Genomic DNA, 14,675 nt, shown 5'->3' on the forward strand with positions numbered 1-14,675 from the left:
TTGCATTATTTTCTATTCTTCACAAATAGCACTACATTTCTACTGTCTGTGCCTTTCCATTGACTATACCCCAAACCTTGAATGCACTCACCCCTCCCCTCTTTTTCTCAGAATCCTTTCAAGACACTGCTTAATAATTTGCTCAAAAGATTCTAAAACTGTGCCAACCCTTTGATACAGCAATATCATTACTATGTCTGTATCCCAATGAAATAAAAAAGAGTGGAGAAGGGACTTATTTGCACACAGATATCTATTGCAGCTCTTTTTGTGGTAGCAAAGAACTGGAATTTAGAGTTTGTTCATCAATTGGAGAATGGCTGAATAAGTTGTGAATATATTTGTGAAGGGAGGAATAATAATTGTGAAGGAAGACTATTGTGCTATAAGAAAGGATGAGCAGAGCAATACTGAAAAAAATTTGGGAAGAACTTACATGAGTTAATGCAAAGTGAAGTGAGTAGAATCAAAAACAAATTTTTTGAAGAACAACTATAAATAATCTACTTATTCTCAACAATGCAATGATCTGAGATAAACTCAGAGACTCCTGAAGAAAAATACTATCTGCCCTCTGAGAAAGAACTGATGGAGTCTGGATGCATACTGAAACATACTGTTTCACTTTATTCTTTTTTGTTATCCCTTCCATAAAATGACTAATATGGAAGAATATTTTACATGATTGTACATATAAAATCTATATCAGATTGCTTATCATCTTGAAGAAGAGGAAGAGGAAATGAAGAAAGAAGGATGAGAAGAAGGGAGAGCATTTGGAACTAAAAATATTTTTTAAATGAATGTTAAAAAATGTTTTATATGTAATTAAAAAATAAGGTATTATTTTAAAAATAAAACAAGCATTGCTCAATCATTATCCCCATATATGAAGCCTTTCCAGATCTCTCATTTGCTAATGTTCTCTCTCCTTATCATCCTATCAAGAATGTATTTTAAATGCCATTTTTGTTTATGCTGTATGTATTTATTCTATAAGTAATTGTAAATGAACATACTATTTCCCCCCCAAAAAAATTGTAAGCTTCTTGAGAGCAAGAATTGTCTAGCATCTACCACAGTGCTACTTAGAATACAGTAAAGTGTTACTAAAGTTTGTTATTCAATAGGTATTGGAAACTACTACATTAGATGAATATAGGTCTTAATAGACAAGTTTTATATACACTTGGAGGAGGAGTCAAGATGGCACCTTAGAAGGAGCAGAAGTTCCCACCTCTGAATACCCTTCCTAACCAATCACAAACTGAATGCTCCCAGGGGACTGAAAATCAAACTTAACAACAAGACAGAGCCAAGGAACCCTCCTGCTGGACTTAAATCAAAAGGTACACCCCCCCCCCCGAAAAGCTGGAATCTGATAACACTCGGGTTTAAGGGGAAAACAGAAGGAAGGTCCCAGGACCCATCCCCCCTCCCACCCAGAGTGCTAAGATTCCAGCAGCAGCAGGAACTTCTGGGTGGGTAAAGGTGCTGGTCTGGAGGGGGTACCTTGCGAGCAGGACTGCCCAAGTTCAGAGCATCCAACACAGATGACAGGGAAGGAGCTAGAGAGGGAGCATAGACCTGGCAGCCTGGCCAGAGCTTTGGAGATCCTCCATATTTGCTGCAGCCTTCCAGGAAGTTTTGGACTCAGAGCACACACCAACTAAGCTGAACTTAATCCCATCAAACGTCTCCAGAACTCAGGGAAGCCCAGGCTCCACACCCATCCTAATTGACTGTTGGACTTTAATCCAATCAAAATCCTCCAGAGAACAGGGGAGCTCAAACCCCAACAACCCCCACCAGAGACTACACTGAGAGATCTCCTGTTAAAGCTCCAAGAGGGGAGACAGACAGAAAAAAAATGAGAGGAGCAAGAGCACAGACAAATATGGGGAGTAAAGAAGGGGTGAATTTGAGCAAACAACAGAAAAAGTAGAAAGAAACTACAATAGACAGCTTTTACTCAGCAAACAGAACAGAGGGGGAGAGATCAGCAAACGATAAATCAGAATCCTAGCGAATTGGATACAGGCTGTGGAAGAACTCAAAACACAAGAGATGCTGAAGACAATTGGGAAAAGAACTTAAAAATTAAGATGTCATCTGGAAACAGAGGCACTTGAACTTAAATGAGAAAATAGTGTCTTGAAAGCCAAAATCAACCAACTGGAAAATGAGGCAAAGGAGATGATAGACTAGGTAAAGAGGATGAATGATGACCTTCAAAGAAAATAAAACCAGAAGGAAAAGGATGACCAAAAAGCCAGGGATGAAATCCAGTCTTTAAGAACCAGAATACAACAAATGGAATTAAGTGACCTCACAAGGCAGCAGGACACTATAAAACAAAATGAAAAGAATTAAAAAATTGAGGAAAATATGAAGCATCTCATTCACAAAACAGACGATTTAGGAAACCATTCGAGAAGAGACAATTTAAGTTTTATATACACTTTATATATTTTAATTAAATTTCATATTTAATTAACAGACATATTTTTTATCCTTCCTACCTCCATACATTTAAAAAAATCCTGGTAAAAATAGTTCTTGAATTTGGCTATAATATTCCTGGGTGTTTTCAGTTGGGGATTAAGTATAGGAGGTGATCTGTGGATTCTTTCAACTCCACTTTTCCCTCTTGTTCTAGAATATCAGGGTATTTTCTTGGATAATTTCCTGTAGTATGATGTCCAGGCTCTTTCTTTTGTCCTCTTCTTCCAGTAGACCAATGATTCTTAAGTAGTCTCTCCTTGAACAGTTTTCTAAATCTTCTGTTTTGGGAATGAGGTGCTTCATATTTTCCCAATTTTTTTCATTCTTTTGATTTTGTTTTATAATGTTCTGCTGCCTTGTGAAGTTACTTGCTTCTAGTTTTTGTATTCTAGATTTAAAGACTGGATTTCTTCCCTGGATTTTTGGTCATCCTTCTCCTTCTGGTCTGATTTTCTTTGGAGGTTATCTTTCATCTTCTCTGCTTCATCTTTCATTTTCTTTGTCTCATCTTTCATCTCCTTTGCCTCATTTTCAAGTTAATTAATTTTGGCTTTCAAAACACTGTTTTCTGTTTCCAGATGACTTATCTTGCTTTTTAAGTTCTTTTCCCAGTTGTCTTTAGACTCTTTTAATTGTGTTTTGAAATGTATTTTGAGTTCTTCCAGATCCTGTATCCAATTTGCTGGGTTTCATTTTTTTTTCTTGATGTTCCTTCATGCTTCTCTGTTCCATTTGCTCTTTGTTGATTGCCTATATAGAAACTGCCGATTGTCATTTCTTTTTTTCTTTTTCTGTTGTTTGCCCATATTTACCCCTTCTTTACTCCCTGCAGCTGCCTGAGCTCTTGCTCCTCTCATTTTTTTTTTGGACTTTTGGACTTTTCTTTTCACCTTCACCCTTGGAGTTTTGTCAGTAAATCTCTTAGTGCAGTCTGTGAGGGAGGGGTTATGGAGGTTGAGCTTCCCTGCCCTCTGAAGGCTTTCTTGGGATTAAGTTTGGCTGGGTTGCTGGATGTGCCCTGAAGCCAAAACCTCAGGAAAAGGTGGGGGGGCACAATATGGAGTGTCTCTGCTGCAACAACTATGCCTCCCACACTGTGCTGGCACAGCTTTGCCTGCTAAGTACTCCCTGCAGACCAGTGCCTTTGCCTGCCCAGAGGTTCCAGCTGCAGTTGGAGGCTTAGTGCTCTAGGTGGGTGAGGGGTCCCAGGACCTCCCTTCTTCCTTCCCCTTAAACCCAAGTGTTCTCAAATTCTGGCTTTGGGGGATGTACCTTTTAAGTTGAGTCCAGCAGGAGGGTTCCTTGGCTCTATCTTGTTGTTAGGTTTGATTTTCAGTCCCCTAGGAGCATTTAGTTTGTAATTGGTAAGGAAGGGTTTTCAGAGGTCTGAACATTTGCTTCCTGTATGCCACCATCTTGATTCCGTCTCCCCTGGTAAAAATATAGTCAAGTAAACCAACTTCCCTTTTGATCACATTCGAGAAACATGTCTCATTCTGTATCACTTCTCTGTTAGAACATAGTTGTACCATCATGCTTCATTTGCCTTTGGAATCATTGCATAGACCAGACTTCTTATGACTTTCAAAATTGTTTCTTGCTATGTTGCATACATTTTTCACCTGATTCTGCTCTTTTCATTATCCATCCATTTATATGTCTTCAAAACTGCTCATTACATGAACATATTAAAATAATTGTCTTGGGGATCTGGTTAGCATTGACATTGGAGTGAGGAAGACCTAGTAAGAGACAACTCTAATACCTATTGGAATTTCACCATGGCACATCATTAAATCTCTTCAAGTCTCCAGTTAATTCTCTAAATCAGTAAATTATAAGAAATCAGTTTGCATTGATATAGGGAGATTACATACTGGGAGTTCCCTATTCTAGAGAAATAATAGATGTCTCCCTAAACAATGAGACTACTAACAGCACTCTAACCTGCAGTATAGATTCATATAAGAAAGGGTCAGAATTAATTTCTCTCTCAAAAGGTTAACTTGAAGGTTGCAACTAGATCCAGCCTTATACTCATTTATAAAATAATTATAATTATATATTTATCCTTGTAAGTTTGTCCATATAAAAATACAGAATGTCCTGAGAATATTCATTCCCCATAAGTAATAGCCAGATAATGCCTCAGAAGAGGCAGATAAGTAGCACAGTGGATAGAGCACAGGGCCTGGGTTCAGAAAGACTCATCTTTGTGGGCTCAAATCAAACTTCAGACATTTACTAGATGTGTGTTTCTGAAGAAGTCACTTAACCTTTTTTGCCTCAGTTTCCCCATCTGTAAAATGAGTTGGAGAAGGAAATGGCAAACCACTCCAGTATCTTTGCCAAGAAAACCCCTAATGTCAAGTAAACTCCAAATAAAAGACACAAATATATGGTTCAATCATTTTTGCTCCATCTCTACTCTATAACTCACTCCTGGGGCATCATTTCTGCTACATTATATCAGCCATACATAAAAGGGCTACTCTTTACCTAACAATATAGCCATTCATGTGCTACTCATGTCATTTTGAGAAAGGAGTCTGACTATGTCAATTTTCTTACTTGATAAACACTAGTGATTTCCTATCATTTCCAGAATGAAATATAAAATTCTCTGCTTGGCATTTAAAGTCCTTTATTTCCTCTCCCTCTTCCACATTTCTAGTCTTCTGTCACCTTATACCCTACACCCACCCTTATACTCTTTGATCCAGTGACATTGGCCTCCTTGCTATTCTTTAAACAAGATACATCATCTCCTTACTTGGCACTTTCTCTAGCTGTCCCTATGCTTGGAAAACTACCTCTCATCTCTACCTTCTGGTTTCCCCAGGTTCCTTCAAATCTGAGATAAAATCTTGCCTTCCACAGTAAGCCTTTCCAGAGCCCTCTTAATTCTACTGCCTTTCCTCTGTTGACTATTTCCTTTTTCTCTAATATATTGCTTACTTGTGTAAATATGTATCTGTATAATGTAAACATATATGTTTGCATGTCATCTCCCCTAGATTATCAAATCCTTGAGGGCAGGAATTTAGTTTGTCCTTTTTTTGTTTTAATATCCAGCATTTAGTATAATACCTGGCACAGAGTTGCTACTTAATGTTCATTTATTGACTGATCATATACACATAGGCTTAATTTCATCATGTGTATGTTTCAGACGGTATCTTTCAAAGTAGGCATTGACAAACATTGACTCTAGAACTGAAGGATTCAGGCACAAATCTTTTAAATGTTATTTTATTTTTTTAGAAAAGGAAAAATGAATTACTTTATTTACTTCTACACACTTGAATAAGTTATGATCTTAATTAGTTGGTATCACTCCAATGACTGTCTCTCTGTTTCAAGCCCTCATCATTTCATTTTTTGCAAGGATATTTTATTTTACCACTTACATGTAATAACAATTTTCCACATAAGTTTTCTGAAGTTATATGATCCAAATTGTTTCCCTTTCTCCCTTCCCTCCCCCTTCCAGGAGGTAAGCAGTTTGGTCTGGGCTATAGATGTATCATCATGCAAAACAAATTTCCATATTGTTCATTTTGTAAGAGAATACTCATATAAAACCAAAACCTCCAAATAAACTAAAGTGAAAAATTGTATGCTTTTATCTGCATTCTAACTCCAACAATTCTTTCTCTGAAAGTGGATAACATTCTTTTTCATAAGTCCCTCAGAATTGTTCTGGATCATTGTAATGTTTTTAGTAGCAATGTGTGTCACATTTGATCATTCTATAATATTGCTGTTATTGTGTACAATGTTCTTCTGGTTCTTATTATTTCACTCTGAATCATTTCATGTAGGTCTTTCCAGCTCTTTCTGAAATCATCCTGTTCATCATTTCTTATAGCACAATACAATTCCATCAGCCATTATATACCACAATTTGATCAGCTATTCTCCAATTGATGAACATCCCCTCAGTTTTCAAATCTCTGCCACCACAACTGCTATAAATAGTTTGTACAAGTAGGTCCTTTTCCCTTTTTGAAAATCTCTTTGGCATACAGACATCATAGTGGTATTACTGGATCAAAGAGTATGCATTGTTTGTTTGTTTGTTTGTCCTTTAAGCATAGTTCCAGATTTCTGGTTCAAATCTTGCCTCAGACAATAACTACTTATAGGAATTTGGGCAAGTCATGACCTCCCCAGATTCCAACTTTTCCATATGGAAACTGAGGGCATAGACTATATTAGACTTCTGGAGTCTTCTAGCTACCTTCCTATCTAGACTATGATCATTAATTTCCCTACTGCCTAAGGCACAAATATATTGTAAGCTTCACTCCTGTTTTGTTTTTTTTTTAAAGGCAGAGAAGAGAAAAGTCATAGTGGAGTAGTTTAAAATGGTAGTCTTGACTCCCTAGCTAGGGTTCATTCTACTCCGAGAACAGGTTCCTTGACCTTTAGTCAGTAAACTTGAAAAAAAAAACCTACTATGTGAATAACTATATTTCAATATAATGAGTTTTCTTTGTAATATTCTATATTTTATTTTAAAATCATCATTCCGGGAAGAAATCTATTGGTTTCATCAGACTGCCAAAGGAGTCCATGAGATAAAAGAGAATAAGAATTTATGTTAAGATTTGACTCTTCATGCCATGTGTACAAATGTGTATACTCATCTGTGATATCTTAACTGGACTCCAAAATGAACTCACCATTATGCTCCTCACCAGATTTATGTGGTTTCTGCTTTTTATCTCTCTCTCATTTTAAATGTTTGCCTTTGTCAAGGCATGATGATATTGAATACCTTGCATACAAAATGAAGGAATATGCATTATTCTGCTTTTAAAAAAGGAAAAAAAAACATTTCACTCAAATTTGTAAATAACTAAGGGTCATTGTCTTCTGCTGGAAACAAAATAGTCAAGCTTTTCTCAGTTGGAATTTGTAGTTTTTTGTTTTATTTTTTTAAGTATGGGATCTGCTCTAGGGAGGACAGATGGCTATGCTAATGTTGGTAATTGTGGGCCAGGAAAAGGACAGTGTTGACCTAAAAAATGCAACTGAAATCCATTAGTTTATAACTTTTTAGTGACTGTCCAACTAAATTCCTAACTACCCTGAAATTAAATGAAAAGAGAATAGATTCAGAACACTTCACTGAAACCCTAACAAGCCTGGCCTGATAGCCAAGAGAAAGAAATAAAGAAACCATTAACTTCAATTCAAATTAGACCTGTAGTCTAATATATACAGATTCCGATTAGATTATATGTGCTATGAGGACCTAAAGGCTAATTTTGTCATATCTAAAACATGTAGTCATTGCCCTGTCCTATTTTGATATCTATTTCTGTAGATCACAACACAGTTTACTCTCTAGCCTCAGTACCCTTAATATAAACTATATATATATATATATATATATATATATTACAGGTATATATGTATGTGTGTACATTGGTGCATTTATAATTCTATTTAAACATATCAATTCTATATTTATATTAATATATATGTATATATATATATATATTCCTAATCTATATTTTGGTTTTGAGCTTGTTTTCCTTTCTAAGCAGTCTGTTTCTGAGTATTTGAAAATGGTTCTAGAATTGGGAAACATTCATAATTCAGCTGAAGAGACACTTTCTGAGTGCTTCTTATTATGCATAAATGAAGGCCAAGGAAATTGTTTCTGATCTCAAAAAATGTTCAGTATAATAGTTATACTAGTAGGAGTGGTAGCAATAACAACAATAGCTACAATTTATATAGCATTTTAAGTTGCATAAATTACGATACCTATATTATCACATTTGGTCCTTACAATAATTTTGGGTGAAAGGTGAAAAATTCCCACTTTACATATGAAGAAACTGAGGCAGTCAAAAGGTAAGTAGGAACAAAAGATATATATATATATATGCAAATAACTATGATAACAATATTATTATATTTTGTTGGAATTTGCAGAGCTTTGTATGTATGTCAAAAGTTTTTTTAAAAGAAAGTTCTCAGTTTCTTACAGAAGTTCAAATGGGGACCCAGAAATAAAGAATCTAATTTTATTTAATAAAAAAGATCTATCTTTGTCTATGTCTATACATAGGTCTATATCAAAGAAATATCTATATCATACCTATGTCATCCTTTGGTGATTTTCATTGTATGTGGTATGTGAAATATTGGTCTCAGTCTATTTTGCTTTCCAGTTTTAATAGCAGTTTTAGTTAACTAGTATATTCTTATTCTAGTGGTTGAGGTCTATAGATTTATCTGACATTGTTTTACTTATAATATATTTTTCCTTCTGGAGCTTATGTCCTTAATATATTCCTTGATCATCTTTTCTATTTTCTAAACAGCAACAAATATTCTTGATGATTAAAACTTTATAGTCTAATTTGATATTTGGTACTGCTATACTCCATCTATCCCATATTTTCTTTTCCTTTCAGATTCTTAATCACTATTCCACCTGGTGAATTTTCCTATTTTGTTCCAACATTTGCGCATTTTGACATAATGTTGAGCAAGGAAATTAATTTAGGTATTATTGTAATTTTGTTAAATTAACAGTGCCCTCCATGAACAATTAATATTTCATCAATTTGTCTATCACTATTTCCACTGAGTGTTCTATAGTTGTATTCATATAATTCCCATCTGTGCCAATAAGTAGAATTCCAAATAATTTATATACCCTATAGGAATTTTGAAAGGAATTATTTGTCTCTTTTTACAGGCTAATACTGTTGGTAATAAATAGAATATTTAATAATTTATGTAGATTTGTTTTATATCTGGCTAGTTTGCTAAGGTCATTAATTGACCTGATTTTCAATCTAGCATCATATACTTCCTAGCTGTATAACTCCAAGCAAGTTACTTCACCTCTGTTTACCTCAATTTCCTCATCTGTAAAATGTAGATGATAATAATAGCACCTACTTTCCACAGTTATTGTGAGGATCAAATGAAATATTTGCAAAGCACTTAAGACAGAGGTTGACACATAGTAATTGCTACATAATTGCAAGTTATTATAATAATTTTCACTAGTTTCTTAGTTCTGTCTGACTCTTCATGACCCCATTTGGAGCTTTCTTGGAAAGATTCAGGAATGGTTTGCCATTTCCTTTTCCAACTGATTTTACAGATGAGGAAAATGAGGCAAACAGGGTTAAGTGAAGGTCACAGGGCTAGTGTCTGAGGCCAGATTTGAACTCAAGAAGATGAATTTTCCTGACTCCAGACCCTGTACTCTATCACTGTGCCACTTACCTACCTATATAATTCATATACCTATAGCAATCATCATCAGCAGCAGCAGCAGCAGCAGCATTATTGTTTCATACTTTTAGTTGAAACTCTTTTTCTTTTTTAAAATTTTATTTAATTGATTAATTAGAGCACTTTTCCAGGATTACAAAAATCATGTTCTTTCCCTCTCCCCCTCCCAACCCCTTCCCATATCCGACACACAATTTCACTGGGCTTTAAATGCGTCTTTGGTCAAGACTTATTTCCTTATTATTGATATTTGCACTAGGGAGATCATTTAGGGTTTATAACCCCAATCATATCCCCATTGGAACATGTGATCAAGCAGTTGTTTTTCTTCTGTTTTTCTACTCCCACAGATTTTCCTCTGAATGTGGATAGCATTCTTTCTCATAAGTCCCTCAGAATTGTCTTGGATCCATTGCTGCTAGTAGAGAAATCCATTATGTTTGATTGTACCACAGAATATCAGTCTCTGTGTACAATGTTCTCCTGGTTCTGCTCCTTTCACTCTGCATCAATTCCTGGAGGTCATTTCAGTTCACATGGAATTCCTCCAGTTTATTGTTTCTTTGGAAACTCTAGTATTCTTAAGTCTAGCTTTAAGAGTTACTTTTTTTCCTTCCTGGCTATGTTTATTCCCTTAATTCATTTTTTCTTGTATTATACCCATAGATGGCATTTCTAGGATGATAATGTCAAATAATTGTGGTGATATGGACATCTTTATCTCTAATCTTATTGGGAAAAGCAAGCGTTTCTTTATTCTAGATAATATTGGCTCTTGGTTTTAGGTAAGTAATATTTGACATATTAAGAAAAAATTAATTCCTTTGACTTTTAATGGTTTAACATTAGAAATTTTTTCAGAAGTTTTTCACTTTTATTGATATGATTACATAATTTTGTCATTTTTATTATTAATTTAATCTATTATATTTAAGGTTTTGCCAAAGCAGGATTTGAATTAAGAACCTCTTGAAGCATTTTGGAATACAGAGGATTCTCTCTCTTCTCTCTATTATCTTTGAAGAGGATGGAGGAATTATGATATGAAATCAAACTCTTTTTCAGGTATATCAGATCTTATCCTGATCCCTTATAAAGTAAAAATAAGAGGAAGCTATTTATAATATTTGTTGGTAAATCTTGTCTATTACTGTCATTCCCATTCCTTTTTCATCTAAAATATAACAAAGTTAAATTTAATTTTATTTTAATGAAAGAGAGCACAGAACTCTTGAATTACACAACTATAAGTAAAAAGCAAGTTATTCTAGTATTGAATTGACCCTGTATTCCTGGTATAGATACCAACTAATCACAATATATAAACTTTTTATTCTTTTGTTATAAACATTTTGTGTAATATAGTTTTTAATATGCTTGAAAATAGATTAATTATGGATATTGGCTTACATTTTCTTTGTTTTTATCTGAATTAGACCTCAACATAACATTTGTATACTATAAAGAAATTGTGAGATTCTGTATTTCTCTATTTTTGCAAAGAATTTAGATATCAGAATCAACCCTTCTTTGAATATGTGACAGAATTCATTTGTAAAGCCAAATTATAGGATTTTTTTTCTTTGAGAGCACATTAATGTCTTGCTAATTTTCTTTTGGGGGGGGATGAATTATTTAAATTCTCTATATCGTATTATATTGATTGGGTACATTTTATATTATTTTAAAATATTCACTTATTTCATTTGTTACTAGCTTTGTTGGCATATAAATTGAGCAAAATATTTTCTAATAATTTCCTGTATTTGTTCTTCATCTTGGTAAATTGTCTGTTTCCACTTTTCTATATTAATTATTTGGTCGTTCTCTTTTAAAAAATCAAATTATTATGGCTTAGATATTTTATTTGTTTTTTTTTCCTCTCACACAAAGATAGGTTCTAGTTTTATTTGTCTAGAGTTTTTTGATTTTGGTTTTGGTAGGAGGTTTTTGTTTTTGTGTGTGGGGAGGCAACATTTTTAATTAATTTATCTCTTCCTTGATTTTGAGAATTTATATTGTTATATTTAGTTGGAATGTTTAATTTATTACTCTTCAAATTGTTTTTAGTTATAGTCCCAGCTCATTGATCCATTCTTTTCCATTTTTATAAATGAAAAACTTTAGCAATAGGAATTTCCTCTAAGGATTACTTTGACTATCATCCCATAAGTTTGGTTATATTGTCTCCTATATGTAACTTTCTTCAATGAAAAAAATAGCATTCTATCATTTGTCCTTTGGTCTACAAATTCCTTAGGATTGAGTTATTTAATTTCTATTTAAATTTGAATGCTATTGTTATTTATGTTATTATTATTTGTAAATTTATTTTACTGTGGTCAATAAAGGATATTTTTTATCAATTTTACTTTTTTTAATTTATGAGTTTTTATGCCCTAACATGGCAAATTTTTGTAATAATACTTTGTGTAGTTGAGAAATATCCATACTCTCTTTTATTCTAGTTTAACAACAGTTTAACAATGTATCATATTTTTCCTTTATCTAATTAAATAATAGTGAGGTTCATTTGATATTTGCTCCTCTACTCTCTTCTGCTATGTACTCTAATTATGAGAAATAGTAAATTCCTTCCACTTCTGGACTTATTTTTATCCTTTTTTTCAGCTTTTCTTCTCTTAAGATCATCAAAATAGAGCAGAAACAACATTAGGAGGAGTATTTGTCTTATTTAGCTTCCTCTTGAGCCTTGAAGGCATCATCATTTTGAAGATACTTGGATCTTCCTTTTATCATTAAAATAGGAGGGCTTCCTTAACACTTAACTTCTATTTGCTCTAATATATTTTCCTTTCCAGGACTTTCATTTCCTCTGCTTACTTTTCAAAGTTTCTTTGAAGCTCTCTCTCTATCAAGTAAGTTTTTATTGTTTAAAAGCCTTTATATTTTGCCTTGTGGAAGATTATATCCCTAGTTGTTGTTTTTTTTTGGGGGGGGGGTTGCTCCCTTAAAGTGATGCTATCGTGACTTTGTGATCCTGTCTATAGTTTCCTGGGACTTGAACTCTTTCTTTATGGAGATTTGCAGTGTTATATTTAGTCTAGAAACTCTTGATTTTGGACATGACATTCCTAATTGTTTTGATTTGGAGGCTTTTATGAAGTATCTGGTAGATATTTTTTAATTTTCACTTTTCCTTTTAGATCTAATGAATATAAGCAGTTTTATTCAGAGATTTACTTAATTGTGCTATCTATATTTTAAAGTTTTTATTATGGGTTTCATAAATTTCAATTTTTCCTATATCTCCTCATCCTGCTTTCCTGGTCAGTTGTCTTGGATCTCAAATTTCCTTTTTCTTTTAATGTCCTACTTTTTTTTATTTTTCTGATACCTCTTATCTCATGGAATCATTGAGTTCTGTTTCCTCCATTCTAATTTTCAGGAGTCTCTAAGTTGGGTAAAATTTGCTACCTTCTCTCTAAATCAATGGTTACCATCCATTTTTTTTTCTTTTAGAGCACTTTAAAAAACTTACAATTTCATTTTTAATATTTATTTCATTTCCATTTTTGTTGCTTTACCATTCTTTTCTCTTTTTAGGTTCTATTTGTTGTTTCTCTAAAGCTATTATCTTCTTTTAGGTTTTTCTGTTAAATGTTTCTTTACATAGAGTATTTCATTTCTGTTTTCTCACATCTCTACCCTCAGATCCTGTTTAAAATTTTGTACCAGAGTTTGACTACACCTGTCTTGGATGGTGTTGCTGGTCCTAAAAAATTTGATACTGTTATAAATTTCCTAAGTTCATGAGCCCTGATTTCCATTTTAGCTTATGTGTTTGAAGTTACACCACCTGCAGGTTTCACATCCCCATATTATCCTCATTCAGAACAATGTGGGCCTCTTCCGATGTTCCCCAGAATTTATGTGAGAGCTAACAATGACTAGTATTTTTATATTATCTATTATGTGCCAGACACTGTGTTAAGCACTTCACAAATATTTCATTTCATTTTCACAACAACCCTGGTAAGCTGGTATTGTAATTATCTCCATTTTACAGTTGAGGAAACTGAGGCAAAGAGAAGTGAAGTGACTTATCTAGGATCACATGGCTAGGAAATAGTTAAGTCCATATTTGAACTTAGGTCTTCCTGACTACAGGTTCACAACTCCACCCTGTAAATTTTAAAAATTAATATCCAATACTCCAAGTATTATATTTAATAAGATTTATTAATATTTAACTTGAAGCAAAAGGAAAATAAAAGGCTAGAGAAACAGAGATCACCTGCCTCCCACATGGAAAAGAGAGTGAGGTGGGGAGCCCCCAAACTACATACAAACATGACCACACAACAGCAACATGGTGGACAGAGGAGAGGAATTCTTGGAAATACTGAACTACTTCTGGGGAATGAAGTTCAAGTGTTCAAAATTATAACTATGCAACCCACTGTTCCACCTATTTATCCACCTGTCCACTGTGCCTATTAAGTACCTGGAGAACCTCCAATAAGATTCCTGATGGATTCTGACATGCCTAGCGTATGCCAGTCAAAGTTCCATAGACTGGCAGTGCCCTGGAGCATTTGTTATGAGAGCTTATCATGCTTCAAGTGTCCCTGGAGCATTCCTAGTAAGAGCATTTCCAGGCTTCCAGTCTGGGTTTGTGTTAGCTTCCCTGGTAGGATCTTTCTTCCAATTCACACAGGCTTCTGGCTATAATTTTTTTTTGTAATTCTAAGCAGTACGAAGACCCTTACTGATATCTTTACTAGGATTCCTTGATCATTTTTAGATACAATACCCTTTTTTGATCTTTGCTGAAATATATCGGAGAAGAAGGATTCTTCTATGACCTTTCTCATCATTATCTCACCTGGAAGTCTCCTAGAAATGGATTTTTACTGTATCCCTTTTAAAGTACT

The sequence above is a fragment of the Monodelphis domestica genome, chromosome 2, assembly GCF_027887165.1.
Source record: "Monodelphis domestica isolate mMonDom1 chromosome 2, mMonDom1.pri, whole genome shotgun sequence".
Taxonomy (NCBI): Eukaryota; Metazoa; Chordata; class Mammalia; order Didelphimorphia; family Didelphidae; genus Monodelphis; species Monodelphis domestica.